The 15,738-nt window shown below is 41.1% G+C and overlaps 1 protein-coding gene across 1 annotated transcript in view; it reads left to right on the forward strand.

Annotated features, from left to right (window-relative positions):
- Nucleotides 1–2,235: 2,235 nt before the first annotated feature.
- Nucleotides 2,236–15,738, forward strand: part of tafa3a (TAFA chemokine like family member 3a) — a 68,362-nt gene continuing 54,859 nt past the window's right edge. The window contains exon 1 of the mRNA XM_026924017.3: nt 2,236–2,751. The gene's annotated coding sequence lies outside the window, so the exon portion shown is untranslated. The remainder of the gene's footprint in view (nt 2,752–15,738) is intronic.

A 15,738-nucleotide genomic window follows, 5' to 3' on the forward strand; every position in this document is an offset into this window, starting at 1 on the left:
TAGCCAAAACATTAAAACCACCTGCCTAATATTGTGTAGGTCCCCCTTGTGCCGCCACTCCACAAGACCTCTCAAGGTGTGGTGTGGTATCTGACATCAAGACGTTAGCAGCAGATTCTTAATTTTTCAGCAATTTGTGCTACAGTAGCTCTTCTGTGGGATCAGAGCAGACGGGCTAGCCTTCGCTCCTCACGCACATCAGTGAGCCTTGGGCGCCCATGACCCTGACGCTAGTTCACCGGTTGTCCTTCCTTGGTCCACTTCTGGTAGGCACTAACCACTGCATACCAGTAACACCCTACAAGACCTGCTGTTTTGGAGATGCTCTGACCCAGTCATCTAGCCATCACAATTTGTCTCTCTTGCTGCCTAAAATATCCTACCCCTTGACAGGTAACAAGATAATCATTGTTATTCGCTTCACTTGTCAGTTGTTTTAATGTTATGCCTGATTGGTGTATACTGTATATATGAATTTTCCATAAAATCACATACCTTTTCAGTGTTTATCACACTGTCATTAAGCTGAAAGAGAGAGTGGTTGCAAGAAAAGGTGAGGCCTTTAAAAAAAATCCCTAACCCTAACAATAACAATAACACCCCCCCCCACACACACACACTGAAAGACAGATAGGCAACACCATTCAAGGCAACACCATTCATTCCTCCTAATTAAAAAAGAAATAGTGTTTCAAGTCAGCAATCGTGTTCTGAATAGCAAGCATGGTAAAGAGAAGAGCTGTCCTTGCCATTAATCAGATCTTGGTCAAACCAAAGGACATGTTTGTCCCTTTGTGTAATGTGTACTTTGACTGGACTTAATCTGTTTACTTCTACTGTGACTTCCAAAGGCATTTTTTGAAAAAAAAAACAACAAGAAAAAAAAAACCAACTCTGGTATTTCACTCTGTGCAATCAGTTGACATGACTGCCAATGCCAGAAACAATGGCTGTGCCAATCTCTAGTCTGGGCTAGAAAGAAATCAGCCCCAGCCTCTACTTCATATGGTGGTGCTGTTGAGTTTGGTTCCACCAAAGTGAAAGCCACTTGCCAACATCAAATAAGACAATGTGGAAGGTAAAACCTTTATTACTATATTTGTATATATATATATTTTTTTATTTTTCCTGAAAGAGGCTGAGTGTGCTCTACTTAGCCCTTCAAGCCCATTTATACCAGCCAGCCCTGGTGTCCAAACTTTTGAGTAGTAGAGTGCATTTGTCATTTGTATATTTGTGTGCTGAATTTTTAGGTTTGTGCATTCTATCTTTTTTCTTACTGATATTTCTGCTTACACTAATGTCACCTGTAAAATTAAAGCAGTTATTGAAGATCAATTAATGAATGCCTACAGATGTCCCAAATGTCCCAAATGAATGATCAGTGATCAAACCCTGCAAGGGAGTAGGTAAAACTTCCAACTGTACAGTACAGTGGGCTTTCTGCTCTGCACAATTAATCAGCAGGAAGCTGCAATCAGTAGGGCAAAGTAAACCAGGGCATTGGCCATTTATATTTAATTCATTTGGCTGATGCATGTATCCAAAGTGACTTTCAATTGAGAGAGAGAGGACACAACAGAGGGTTTCCCCAAGGGATCAACCATGGCAGCTTGGTGGTACTGGGATTTGAACACATCAGGTCAAGTCAAGTCAAGTGGGTTTTCATTGTCATTCCTCTATATAGCTAGTATACATTGGAATGAAATGTCATTTCTTCAGGACCACAGTGCAACACCTAATACAGTAGTACAGTCACAAGAGCACATAAAGTGCACAAATACACAACAGTGTGAGACAATAAATACACAGAACACTGAATACACAGTGCAGTGACAACAGAACAGTGTTATGTGGGAAAGCTATCGCAAAGATGGGCTGTAAACTAGCATGTTTTGCAGATAAAAAACAGAATATGTCTACACGCATGATCTTCCAATCAGTAACTTAATGCCTTAACCAATGAGCTATCATTCCTCACTGGCCTTAGCACAAAAGCAACAAATAATATCGAAAATGGTAAGGCATTAAGTCTTAAGAAGAGCTTTAAGAAGATACAGTAGATTGTTAACTGAATATTAAAAAAGCCGGCCATTTTTAATTCCAGTCTACGCTCCTGTGTGTGGCTGTACCAGACACGACGCTATGAAGGTGAGCCGCAGGGTGGCGCCATTTTGCTGCACACAGATCTGAAGCGCCGTGTTCATTCCTCGCGCGGCTCCGCGCGCGCCTCAACTGCACAACACTTCAGAGGCGAGAAGTCGAGCCGCATCTCTCCTTTTCCGGGCGGAACTCCGGCCTCCGCGCATCGTTTCCGCAAACTGAACCCGGTACCGGATGAAAGGACCAAAATGGATGGAGGAATTTTTTTCTCTCTTTTTTTTTTTGTACAGTTGAAGTCTCCACGTCATTGGGACTGAACAGCTCTGCGTAATTGGTCAGCGGAAGTTTGTGAGCCAGCGCGCGCAGTCCAAGCAACTTTGCCAAGGCTCGGGCGCGGGAGTTTGGCGGCGCGTGGAGGTCTATTTTTAGAGACGTTTAGTTTTTTTTTAATCACTAGAGAAATACAGGTACAGAAAAAGAAAGTGAATTAGACATACGTCTCAGTGTTTATCCGTAGGTGATGCTTTTTCTCGGGAACGTTTTCGCGCAAAGCAGAAGATCCGCCTTGGACGCCGGGGGTTTTATTTCTGTCAATGGAGCGCAAATGAGACGCTTATTTCCCCAGTTTGATTGACAGCTCGACGACAGGTAAACAAATTCCCTGCTTTATTGGTTTATGCATTGTTTCAGATGAAATATTATCTGAGAATATTTATCAGAAAATATCTGAGGATATTTTGCATGCACCTTTTTTTTTTTTTTTTTGCAAATATGCTACATAATGCTACAAATGCTGCATAATTGTTTCAGTTTATTACACTGGATAATTGTGTGCCTGGCACAGGGCACGCGTGTTGTGGAGGAATTTTCAATTACGTGTATTAACATATTGTGCTGGAAGGTGTTAAAAGAACTGCTTGCAGCTGATCAGAAGAGAAGGCAGCACTGACTTGCACTTCAGAAACCACTGAATGGAGGTCTAATATCACACAGCAGGTGCAAAGGAACAAATTATTAATGCAGCTGCATTAGACAAAAACCATAGAGCTGTGTGGACTGATAATGCCAGAAGAGTGACCATAGAGGTTAGCCAGGTGAAGATGGTGTTGATGGGAGGATGCTTATGGTGTTGACTGGGCTTCAGTGATGAGAGCATTGCCTGTGTAGGATACTGTAGTAGGAGTGGATGAGCTATCTGCTTGTCCCTGTCGCTCTATGCCCCATTGACTAGCTGTGGGGGCAGTAACACCCCTAACCTCTATTAACTATGAAAAATAATTTATTTATTTTATGTGCACAGCTAAACCCCTTTTTCCAGTGTTTATATGCATTCATATATACATTGTTCAGCCAGAACATTATGTATAATAATTAATAGACTGTCAAATAGCCAGTCATTGCAATCATATACTGGTGTAAGGTTTGTCAGAGGTGATTGGTGCATTGAAGTGAGTGTTTGAAGTTTTATATGCGTTATAATTAAAGAATTAATTAAAAACTGGGATGTTGCAGTGTATTTTCAGTTAATCTCTATATATGTGTGTTGCTGGTCCTCACAGAAAAAACCTGAAACAAATCCGATCCATGGTACAAGAAACATTGCGTTTAAGAGAAGAAGGGAAGAAAGAAATCTTGTTAGAAGGTTTAGTCATGGTTTCACCTTGGCATTTCATGCTCATTCTCTTCCTCTAACACCCCTCTCTCTGTTCTTGCACTCTTTCCTCTGCCCTCCCTTTCCAGTTTTTAGGGTGTCGTGGCCACTCAGCTCTGATCTGCAATTAGCGCCATCATAGTGCTCCGTCCGACTTCGCTAATAAAACCTTCCTTGGCTCTTGTTGTTCGCTGTGATTAATTGCCGCCCTGAGAGGAGCCGTACATCTTCCCTTTCACACCCTGGTGACATGCAGTGTTGCAGTGTTTTATAGATCACCGTCAGCAGCACTGAAACCTGCTGGTGGGCCCTCTGGCTGATCAGCTTTATTGTGCACCGTGTTATTTGTGGCAATTGCTGACGGAGTAGGGCAGAGTCCCACCATAGCATTCTGCTTTGCTCTTAAAGGAGCAGACAAAGTGCAGGTTCCAAATCAAATGCTCAAATTCTGCTTTGTAGACAGAGTTCCCAGGGTCATGGTTTGAATAATGACTCAGGTTAAGGAATGAGGTTGATAATAATTAGTCTGTATGGCGTATTTATTGCATTTTCCGCATAATAACAGTGGATTATCTGTGTGACTGGCTTTAGGGCATCATTTGTGTTATGTTTTTGAATAAATAATTTCTATGAATGATGCATATCCATATCTATCTATCTATCTATCTATATATATATCCAATTTGAACCTGAGCTCTGGTCTGTGTTGAGTTTCACATGTTCTCCCTGTGTCTGTGTGGGTTTCTTCCCATCTCCCGAAAACATGCCAGTAGGCAGATTAGCTATGCTTAATTTCCCCTATGTGTTTGCATGGTGCCCTGTGATAGACTTGTATATGGGCCACAGGGTGTAATCCCACCTCAGCTAGTGAAGATGAATGAAGGAAAGTAATGCACATTCTGTCTATAGTGTATAACCTATATGATGTTTTGTCTTGGATGGTTTGATCTTTGTGGTGCCAGTTCTTCTGAAGCGAAACACATTGACTTAAATCGGTTAGCCAATATGTTTGTAGATTTAGCCAGGTTTAGGACGTGTGTGAGATAAAGCGACCACAGAATAAGTAGGTTAAAAGCTAGATATATGGCTTTGTAATATTTGGGAGGATGCCTTCTGTAAGCCTGCCAAGACAGGTCATTAACAGTAAAGAGAGGAGAAGTGATTTTTACAGCCATTTACACTGGTAATGATACAAGAGTTACCATTTCCACCAAGTTCCACATATCCGCCAAAGACTAAGGAATAGTGTATTTGCAGATGGAGTGTTTCCACACATTTGATTGTGTGCATGTGTGAATATGGTGGTGTTTTGGACCATATGACTCATAACTGGCATTGCAGAATGACATGCGGAATGGAGCAGGTGTTGATAGAGTTTGTGCCTAGTTGCTTAACAGTTGTTCTGTTTCTCTCATAAAAGTCTTACTTGTGCTTTCATTACACAGGTAGAATTTTGGATCAAAGCTCAAGGCAACTTTAGCTTGCAGCGAGTGTTGTCTAGAATTACTTTACATGCATGAGATGGCAGATGATTTATTGCAGAGGTGAGAGGAGATGAAGCCAAGGTGCGAGAGCCTTGTTTTGTTTCCAGTGGAACAACACGGCACTGGCGTCCTTAGCCTCTAGACAACTATTGAATTTGAGAGGCAGTAATTCAGGAATATTGCTGTGCATGCTTGTGTCAGTATGTGAGACCAAAACTAGATGGGTTTGCCATTATCTCTGAACCTCAAAACTATAGCTCAGCTGTTTCCAATCTGGGCCAGCACTATGTCAAATTTATATCAGAACAGCCTGTGCAGAAAGACAGAAAGAAAACTCTGCTTCAGATTGCCTGTGTTGAAATGCATGCAAACCGGCTTGGAATAAAAGTTACTCCTGAATAATGATATGGGATCAGCTATTTTTCATTTACTGTAATATCGTATTTTTAACAGACAAACTCAAAACATTTCATACTTCAAGTATAGGGATAAAAAAATGCCTGACCTGAGGCCTTAGCAGGGCCGGCGCTAGCTGTAGGCAGAGCAGGCAATTGCCTAGGGCCTCCATAACCGTAACAAACCTATACTCAAAAGAAACAAAGAAAGCGCAGCTCGTGATGCAGGTATGTGAGCTGTCATCATGTATTTTTGATTGTAAATGTATGTTAAAATAAACGGAGCCTTATTCTGCCGATGGGTCATTATTTGCAGCCGGTTTATTCAGAGTTCAACACAGCGCGAGCGCCGTGACGCAATAAATTCATGTATGACGCTTTGAATCTGAGCTGATCGACTGTACAGTGAATCAGCAGGAGCTGATTTTCAAAATACTAAAGAAAATGTAAAAGTTTAATAAAAACAGCAATCGCAGCTAGGCTAGACCATTGTTTATTATTTCAAAAAAGTATCTCAACTGTCTGTTGTTCTTAGTTAAAGTTTAATTAATATGCACATTTAAGTAAATATATGCAAGTAATGATAACAGGTTTTGTATAAATAAAAAGGTTAGAAATTATATTTGTTTCAAGTGCTTTTTATTTATTCTGAAATGTGGAGGGAAGGAGGCCAGGGGGCCTCCAATATAAATTTTGCCTAGGGCCTCCAAATGTCTAGAACCGGCCCTGGGCCTTAGGATATTATCTAGTATACACTAAATGATGGTTTATTAATTACTAATATAATGACAATTCGGTTCAAGCATGAAGCAGCAACTTTAAGTACCATGGAACTCAGCGTTTACAAATATGTAAATAGCATCCATGGTGTTGTGCTACATTTAGAAAAGGAAATATCGCACCATAAATAATGTGCCCGGACCTATCGGCTGTAGCGGCTGCCAATTGCGCGAGCCGTGACAGCTCATAAGAGTGGAGGCTTATCCTTTTCTCAGTGTGGAACAAACAACAACAGCGGCTCACCCACATCACAATATGATGTTGAATACAGCAGCATGAGCCATCTGGATGAGAGCAGTGGAGTGAAGTGACAGGCTAGCTCACGCCTTTCAGGTAGATGAAGCTTTATGGCACCAAAGCAGTTTTGGGTTAGCTTGAATTGCTGATGGAGGATGACTGACACATTGGTTTGAGAATGGTTCTAGCATTATAATGTTTTTAAATGTTAGATGTGTTTTTATGGCATATGTAGGGTTTTCAGTAAGATGCAAACGATTCTCCTTTTGTCTTGTGAGATAATGCGATTTCATTATACAGTTATGCAGAAATTTACGTTAGATAGTTATAGATATAGTGAATGCTTTTCACCAGGATCTCTAAAGCAGAACCAGATGATGACTAAATCTGAGTAATTTTAGCCCTTGTCAAAGCAGATCCTGTGAATATGAGAACTTTCTTGAAAATATTTGCCACAGTGGAGGGATTTACTATGTGTTGTATTAGACTGCAATTACTGTGATGACAAATATCTGTGCAGGGAGTCTCTCTAGTTCCAGAAAATTTATTAAATTGTCTGAAGCCTCAAATGATCTTAAATGTGAGTTTACATGGTCTTAGATTTTAGGCGACAAACGCTGTTTACCCAGTGTCATTAAATATCCTCGCTCTTACGTAATTCAATTAGCTTTGAAAACACTGGACACTGGAAATATATTAAGTCATTTGCTCTAAAAAGGGGCACATATTAAACCGAGTCTAATGTTAGCTATGTGCTGTTGAGCTGGTGTACACAGAGATGTGAGGAAATGTAAAATGGATTGAGAACAACAAAATAAAGAATGGCTTCTTACGTGTCCATTATTTTGAAGAGTGTGTTTATTTGCTATATCATAACTGCAAATTTGGTCTTACATTACATTTGAAATGGCAAAAAGAAGTAGTAACTTTAACTTCAGAATAACGCCAGACGTGCTGTTTGCAGCATTCTTTTAAATTGCCATGTGACAGGAACATCGTCGGTGTTATCAGTGCACATGGGCTCTGTTTATTATGCACTCTTTTACAGCGGTAATATGGAATAGTTCATAAGTTTGTCTCCTATAAAGAAGCAGCATGAAATCTATAACAGTAAACTTTCCTTTCATTATGCACAAAATATGGTCCAAACTTTAGAAAAAACATCTGGCTCATGCAAGACTGAATTTCTCATTGTGCAATATGGCACTGTTAGTGGAGAGGTCGTGAGTAGAAGGTTTTGTGTCAAGACATAATACCAGAAAGATGTGTAGAGAGAGAGAGAGAGAGAGAGAGAGGAAGACAGGAGCACTATGTTTTATAGGTGTCATTTAATAAAGCGTGCCTGAGTGGAGGGAGGCTGCAATGAACTGTAACTGCAACAAAACGTGAAGACAATAAACAAGCAAATCGGTTGCTTGGGAGCCTTCAGTGAACGTCCTCTTTCTCTCGTGAGAGCAAGAGAACACTCAGTATAATGTGGACCTCCGGAATAAGATTGGCAAATCATGCTTCTGTCAAATATTTCTCTCTTTCTTTCCTCCTTGTGCAGGTAGTCAGGTTATATACTGTTGTATTACCCTTTTGCCGTCACACTGTTGTCCACAACACTGCCCTTGCTGCTCTTCTGCTGGCCTCACAATGCCTCAGAGCCCATCACACTGAGACTTTGAGGCGCTGTTGTGAATCGCTTTGCAAACACACAGTGAAATTCCTCAGGGGTGGATATCTCTTACTACTCAATTTCACTCCTCCTGGACCTATTTTCAGTGTGCCACTCAAAAGAGCCAGCCATATTACAATGCGCCTTCTTCATTCAGCGTGGCTATGAAGGAATTGATTGCTTTCGCTCTTTCCACATATCCTCCAGCTTTCATATTTCATACAAAGATGGCATTTGAGCCAACTGGAGTGATAGAGATGTTTTCTTACATAGCTAAATCCCCAGCATTGTATGAGCTCTTCTTGTGTCTGTGTCCAGATGGACTTATACAAATACATTCAGCAGTGGGCTGTTTGCTGTGCAGAATTAGAATACCTATTATTCGCCAATACACTGTCTCCCACAGGTCTGAAGGAAGCCTGGAGGGAGGACAGTGTGTGATGAGTGAGCGGTGGAGTTATGGTTTGAATGATAATGGGAATGGTGGAGGTGGATGGGGTGTTGTTGTGAGATTTATCATTTATTAAACTTTTTCTGGTCAGGGTCGTGGTGGATCCGGAGCCTATCCTGGTAACACTGGACACAAGGATGCCAGTCCATTGTATGGCACCATATACACCCATTCTGACAAACAGTCACACCTAAGGGTAATTTAGCACAGCCAGCCAACCTACCGGCATATTTTTGTGATTAAATGAAAGAACCCAAAGGAAACCCACTGAGGCACAAGGAGAGCATGTGAAACTCCACACAGATGGTAACCTGAGTTCAAGATTGAACCGGGACTCTGGAGGTGGTAGTGCTACTTGCTTTTCTGCCCCGTGATCTAGTCAGTTTATTACAACCACTACCTCCTGAACAAACTCGAAGAGTATTTAGCATCAAACCATTAGCATTGAAGGATGAGCTTTACCAGGTCCATCAGGTTCATTTCTCAACTCATTGGGTTCTGTTCCATTAAGCAACTCTGCTCTCTGCACGGCACTCTCTCCACTCTCCCTATTTCTCCCTCCACCAGCTTTGAGCTTGAGCTTCGCAACCAAAATGCAAAACATTCTGAAATGGGACAAAATATATCTTTGTGGCTGTAATCATACTTGGCCTGGATGTGTAACCTATGTTACAGGTAACACAACATAACATAACATAACATAGAAGAGAAGAGAACATCTGTATTGGCATTGTACAAGTAACGAAATTGAATATAACACATAATACCTACGTTATACTGTACATTGAGGCCATATATGAAATGCATTATAGAAATGAAAAATATATATTTTACAGGATTTCAAATTTTCTAATTTTTTGTGTAACCATACACAACATTTGAGTTTATTATGTACTGTAGTTTATTATGTTGAGTTTATTGTGTACCTAATAAACTGGCAACTCAGAGTACACGTGTATACATTGACTTTCATACATTGAAATTTATTGGATATAGTAACTAATAAAATGGCAAGTCATTGTATAGTCACATATTATTTAGGCAACAAGTTGTAAAACCCATTTTGCAGGCAGCATTGGCAGAAGCTGGTGTGGCCGTGAAGAATACAAATTCACCATTTCTCATAGGATTTAAAAATGTAACAGGAGCAATGCATATTTAATTTAATCATTCCAAATGAATTTTTAGAAAGGTCATGATTCATAATGGAGCTGTGTCTCCATTTTTTTCATGGTAGACCTGTTTTTTTTTTTCCCACATATACTTCTACCACATTATAAAGCTTTAAGCTAGGTGCTTGATTCCATGGCAAAAATCCTTGTATTACCCATCCTTTATTCTATCTTTAAGACAGTCTGATAACAAAGATTAGGCACTTAATGTAGCTCACTGAAGTGTGCAATCCCAGATTTTCAATTTGGAGGAGCATATAATGGACTATTCACGGAGAAAAATCATGTGCAAAATTAAGCCTCCTTTTAGATCCACATAAATTATCCATTTTTGACAGAGACAAAGCGATGTCAGAGCTAAGAGAGCACAAAAACACAGCACTTCCTCACCTCAGAGTATCAGAAATCATGACATTTAGCTGCTCCTCGTAATCTGAGTCTCAGGTGCAGAAGGAAGTAGTGGAGCTACTTTTGGATGCCATTCATTGTAGCAAGCTGCCGTTTTGTTTCGTTGCCTTTGCCCCTGCTGTTGAATGCCACCAGTGTGGTTGTAGACCCTGCTCTCATTTGCACAGATCTTTCTTTCTCAGTCCCTATTTCCTGTGAGGCACAAGGCTTACAAATTTGTAAAGGCTTTTTTTTTTTTCTACCATTCACACTCTACACCACAGGATTGTGGCCTTTCCATTCTTTCTGAATGTGGGTGTCACTTGTTCTCTGACTGAAAAAGGAGAGCAGTCATTGCCCTTGTCTTTTTTGTATCTTATTTGTACTCTTTTCTTTTTCTTCCCTTTCTCTTTCTGGCATTGTTTCAACATCTCATTCACTTGTGCCAGGCTCCGCCTCATGCAATCATGAGGCCACAGTTTGAGGCTGAAAATTACAATTACAGGCTGCAGTAGTATTTTTCTTTTCCTTTTTCTTTTGCTGCCTGTTATTCTTTGTGAGCAAGGCATAGCAACAGATCGCCTCTGCTCTGATTGTAATTAGGGGACTAAGAGGCAATAACACGCACAATTATGCTAAAGGTTTCCGTATCCATGTTTGACAGTGAGTGCCAGCCCCCAAGTTCTGTAGGGGAAGTAAAAAAAATGGATCAAAAAGAGCGCCCATGGCAATTTTTGACCCTCTCATGTCTAATAAATAGGCTGGCACGGGAAAAGGCAAGAGCCCCTCCGCCACCCCACATGCTAGGGCTCTTTTTCTGACCTAACAGAAAAAGTCTTCAACTTACGCGTTGTGAGATGATTCTTTGAAAGAGCTGCAAAGACTTCAAAGTGAGCATGTCATCAAAAGAAGAGAGGCCCTGTGCATCGATAAATTCATTGTACAGAGGCTCTTCTAATCCCCAGATCTACGCTACAGAAGTGGAATAAGAAACGGATGTGAAGATACATTCTTTCGATATATGCACTGCATTAGAGATTGGCTACAGGCCAACTTTATGCACTTTGCTGTTTGATCAAGCTTGTCTTTTATGCTAGTTGGAAGTAAAGATAAAAGTAGATGTACTGTAGGTGAAGCCTAATCATCAGGCAAAATACACAATATGGAGAAAGCCTAAAAAACTCGCGATGACAAATTGAACTACAGACAAACCAACTGGCGTTTGAAGGATACAAATTTGCTGTAGTTCACAAAGCCAATCAGTTATAACAGACGACTGCGTTCATTTTCCTTCAGCCACGTTGCCTTTGTACTGAGAATTTATAGATGAACCAAAGTCAAAAGCAGCCTTGAAATTTTTAATTCCATCTGTTAACTATTCACACCTTTTTCCGCCCATCATGAAATGTGAGAATTGGTTTGAAGACTACACAGAGAGCATATGCACAGTATAACCTCTCTTTTACCTCTTAAAAAGCCAGGCATCTTACTTCTGAACACAAAAATGATTGTTTTTTGTTATAAACCACAGGGGTGGCTGCTTTTGGAGGCACCATCAATTCTCAGAGCCTGTGTAGAATCATAAGTCATGAGGGAGAAAAGAGCGTGGCATTGAATCCTTCTCTCTGCATAAGTGGAAGGGACTAATTTCTCCTGGGCTTTGGTCCTATGCTGAGGGTGTGAGAGGAAAAATGGGGGAGAGGAAATGACAAGACGACAGAGAGAGGGGAGATGAGCTTTGCTGAAATTCTCCTGAGAATGGTGGAAGCTGTCCACATCCACTAAAACTTACAATGCTCTATTCTCTCCTCTCTCTCTCTCTCTCTCTCTCTCTCTCTCTTTCTCTCTCCCTCTCTCTCTTTCTTTCTCTTTCTCTCCCTGTGGCCTGCTGTCTGGCAGGTTGATCTGTGTTTACTTCTTCGCTTCAGGAAGTACTGACAAATCATGAACGCCTACAGATGCGTCCACCTCTTTGCCCTCTCCCTCTCTCTCTCTCTCCCCCTTCCCCAACATATACTCAGAAAGAAAGTCTACCCTGATGTTTTCTCTTTCGCCTGCATTTCCACTTTCGCAGTTGTGTGTCAGGGGGCCAGAAAAGACCTGTCAATCACCTTTGGAGCTCACACGTCCACATGAGCTGATGAGCACACGCTCGCATTTCTAGCTACGCGTCTACACACCACATATTCAACTGTCACTGATCGGGCCATGTCTGCAGACAGGCAATTGGCAGTTGTGGTAGAGCTGGTCATTTTAGATTGATTGCAAAGTCTCACAGGCCTGTCTCACAGACAGGCCTGTTGTTTCATCTCAGTCAAACACAGTGAAATGATTTTTTGGTCAAAACTGCATTCAAATTGCACTCCAACTTACAATCATGCGTAATCTGGCATGCGAAGCTGCCATTTTATTCAGATGCCCTCCCTTCTAGACAAATTTTTAATCAGTTATCTTCACAGCAGCAGAAGAATTGATACAAATGAATGTGATGAAGAGCTACACTCCTACCATACATGACATCCTGCTTTGAACTGCTGTTCAGATATGTTTCTGACAAAAATTAGGCTATCAGGCATATTAAATAGATACTTAAATAACGTTAATGAGTGGACAGTTTTCTTCTGCAGTATTTAAGCTTTTATTCTACAGGGTGCCTGACTGCGACACATTTAGTTCCATTCTTATGTTCATCGCTGATATAATGACCACATTTTTGGGGTGCTTTTCTCACTGTGTATCTTCAAACACCTCTTATATTCCATCTCTCTCTTTGTTTATCTTTCTCTATGTTTTACTGGTCCACACACACTCTTCTTCAATCATTTAATGAAAGCCTCAATCTTCATTGTTTTGCCCACCCTCCCTCTGTGTATTAGAACGCAGCAGACAGTACAAGCATCTGGTGATGACAGCAAGAAAGTGTGTGTGGACAGACAGCCTGTTTTTGGCCTCTCATTAATGGTAGTCGGAGTGCACACTAATGCACTAATGCACTCCCTTACCTTGTTCTCTCCCCTCCGAGTGCCTCGTCTTCACCTCCATGACAGGAAAACTCTGGCTCTCAGCTCAGGTATGATGTCCAACGGCTGATTTCTTGGTCAGTTTTTTTTTTTATTTCTTCAGTCTCTTTCTGCCTTCCTGTAACTTTTGCTGTTGCTTCCATTGCTCTTTTTGGATCCACAAGACCAGTAACCTTGCGAGGGAAAAGGTTAAAAGTGTGGAGCACAGAGTAAACAGATGAATGGCTGAAATGACTACTCTGAAATGACTACTCATTTTCCTCTTATCTTCTTCCTCTTTATGATTTTCTCCTTTTACTCTTTCTCTTCTTTCAAGCAGCTTTTTCAGCAGCTGTCCTGGTTTCTGGCTCTCCAGAGTCAGGGCCTATATTCAGTCTCCCTCTCTCTCTTGGCTTAATCACTAGCCAGCAGGGTGGTGAAACAGCAGCCAGCTGATGAAATGGGACAGAGGGAGGAATTCACAATACACACTTAACGCACAGACGCATAACGGTGACCAGTTGGGACTCAAGGGGGTTAGTTGCTGTAAATTATGGATGTCATAAGTTCTTCCAAAAACATGCACAAAAGTTATAGCAGTATCTGTGTTCCCCATGCTGTACGATTCCCAAACTGCATGATTATAAAGATAAAACTAAATGTAGACTCGTAGAAGGTCTTTGACACTGTTGCTGCTTCTTCTCAGTAGCCAACTGAACATATTATAATATTAAAAGATTATTATAGTAAACAAATTTGTCTGCCTAGCCAGAAATGCAGCTAACACAAATAAACCCATATACATGTTTTTCAAATCCATGGTTTCATGATTCAGCATTCCTTTGCAAGTCTAGATGTAGGCAGACACCCCTCAAGTGCAGGCTAAAGGTGTGGGGAGACGAAGAGGGTGGGCATACCAATAGCGAGTTGTTCATGGAGGATGAGTATGAACACAGAAACAATAAACACTGCAGTGCAACAACCACACACAGCCTGTGGCCACCAATTCCCAGTGAATCAATGTGTAAGTGCTCATAAACTTGATATAAACAAGCATTTATTAAATGTGTTTGCACACTAAACACATCCAGTAATGAGACTGAGAATTAGCTGAGCTTATCCCCCCCACATTGTGTGAAAATGGAAGAAAACAAAGGCCAACTGACTCTGCACTGAGCACTGTATTAGATGTGCACACCAAAATCAATTTGAAAAATACAGAAGCAATTATTTAGTCCTCGACACAGCCTGACAAAATAACTGTCAAGTGAAGCTAGAGAGAGAAATAAATAATGAAAGAGACGGAATAAGAGAAAGCAGTGTGGAGGACTGAGTCGGAAATAGAGAAACCAACATTCACACAAATACATACTGTACATAAACATACAGATGGCACAAACATTGCAGATACAAGCACATACACAAAAACGCGCACACACACACACACACACACACACACACACACACACACACACAGAGTTATTAAGCCTGGACCATTTTATTCTCATACATAATACAGTTAGGACAGCCATCATCGACCAGCCACTGTGTGGGGATCAGCAGATGTCAACTATACATTATTCTATAATTAAATTTGTTCATTTGCTAAAGCTTGTTCAGGTGTGTGTGTGTGTGTGTGTGTGTGGGCATCTGTACTGGAGTGAGTGTATCTGTGTATTGACAGAACTATTTTTTTTCAGTAGTCTTATTTATATTTCAGTTCTACATCAGCCAAAACTAGAAGTGCCTTATTCGTTCATTCTTCTTCACTAACTGCATTATCCTGGTTAGCGTCACAGTGAATCTGGAGCCTATCATGACAACTCAGGAGAAACCCAAAGGGGCACCGAAGGAACATGTGAAAATTCCGACCTGATATTAACAGGAACTCATGATCAAACCCTGGAGGTGTGAGGCACCATCGCTACCTGATGCATGCCCCTCAATTTGCATACATAGTTAAGCAACATCGATTCAATGCACCATGGCACCATGGCAGATTCGACAAGTCTATGCAACTCTGCTGGAGGGATGAACATCATTCTTCCAAAAGATATTCTCTCAGTTGGGGTTTTGATGATAGTGGTGGAGTGCTGTTTGAGATCTGGTGACTGTGAAGGCAATAGCATATTATTTACATCACTTTCATACTCATCAAACCATTCAGTGACTCCTCGTGCCCCTGGTGCCCTGGGGATATTGTCAGCCTGGATGAGACCACTACCATTAGGGTAGACATGTTTCATCATAGAATATCGTTCAGAATAACTTTATTGTTTTATCAATGATAATTCATTCAAAGTGGAAAGGGGTGCATGTCATCACCATGGCCTGTAGGTTGGACTCTCAGCCCCTGATGTGACGTCCTATGCAACAAGAAGTTCCTCCTCCTCATGGGCATTATTTACTGGTGTAATGA

Source organism: Pangasianodon hypophthalmus, chromosome 2, assembly GCF_027358585.1.
Source record: "Pangasianodon hypophthalmus isolate fPanHyp1 chromosome 2, fPanHyp1.pri, whole genome shotgun sequence".
Lineage (NCBI taxonomy): Eukaryota > Metazoa > Chordata > Actinopteri > Siluriformes > Pangasiidae > Pangasianodon > Pangasianodon hypophthalmus.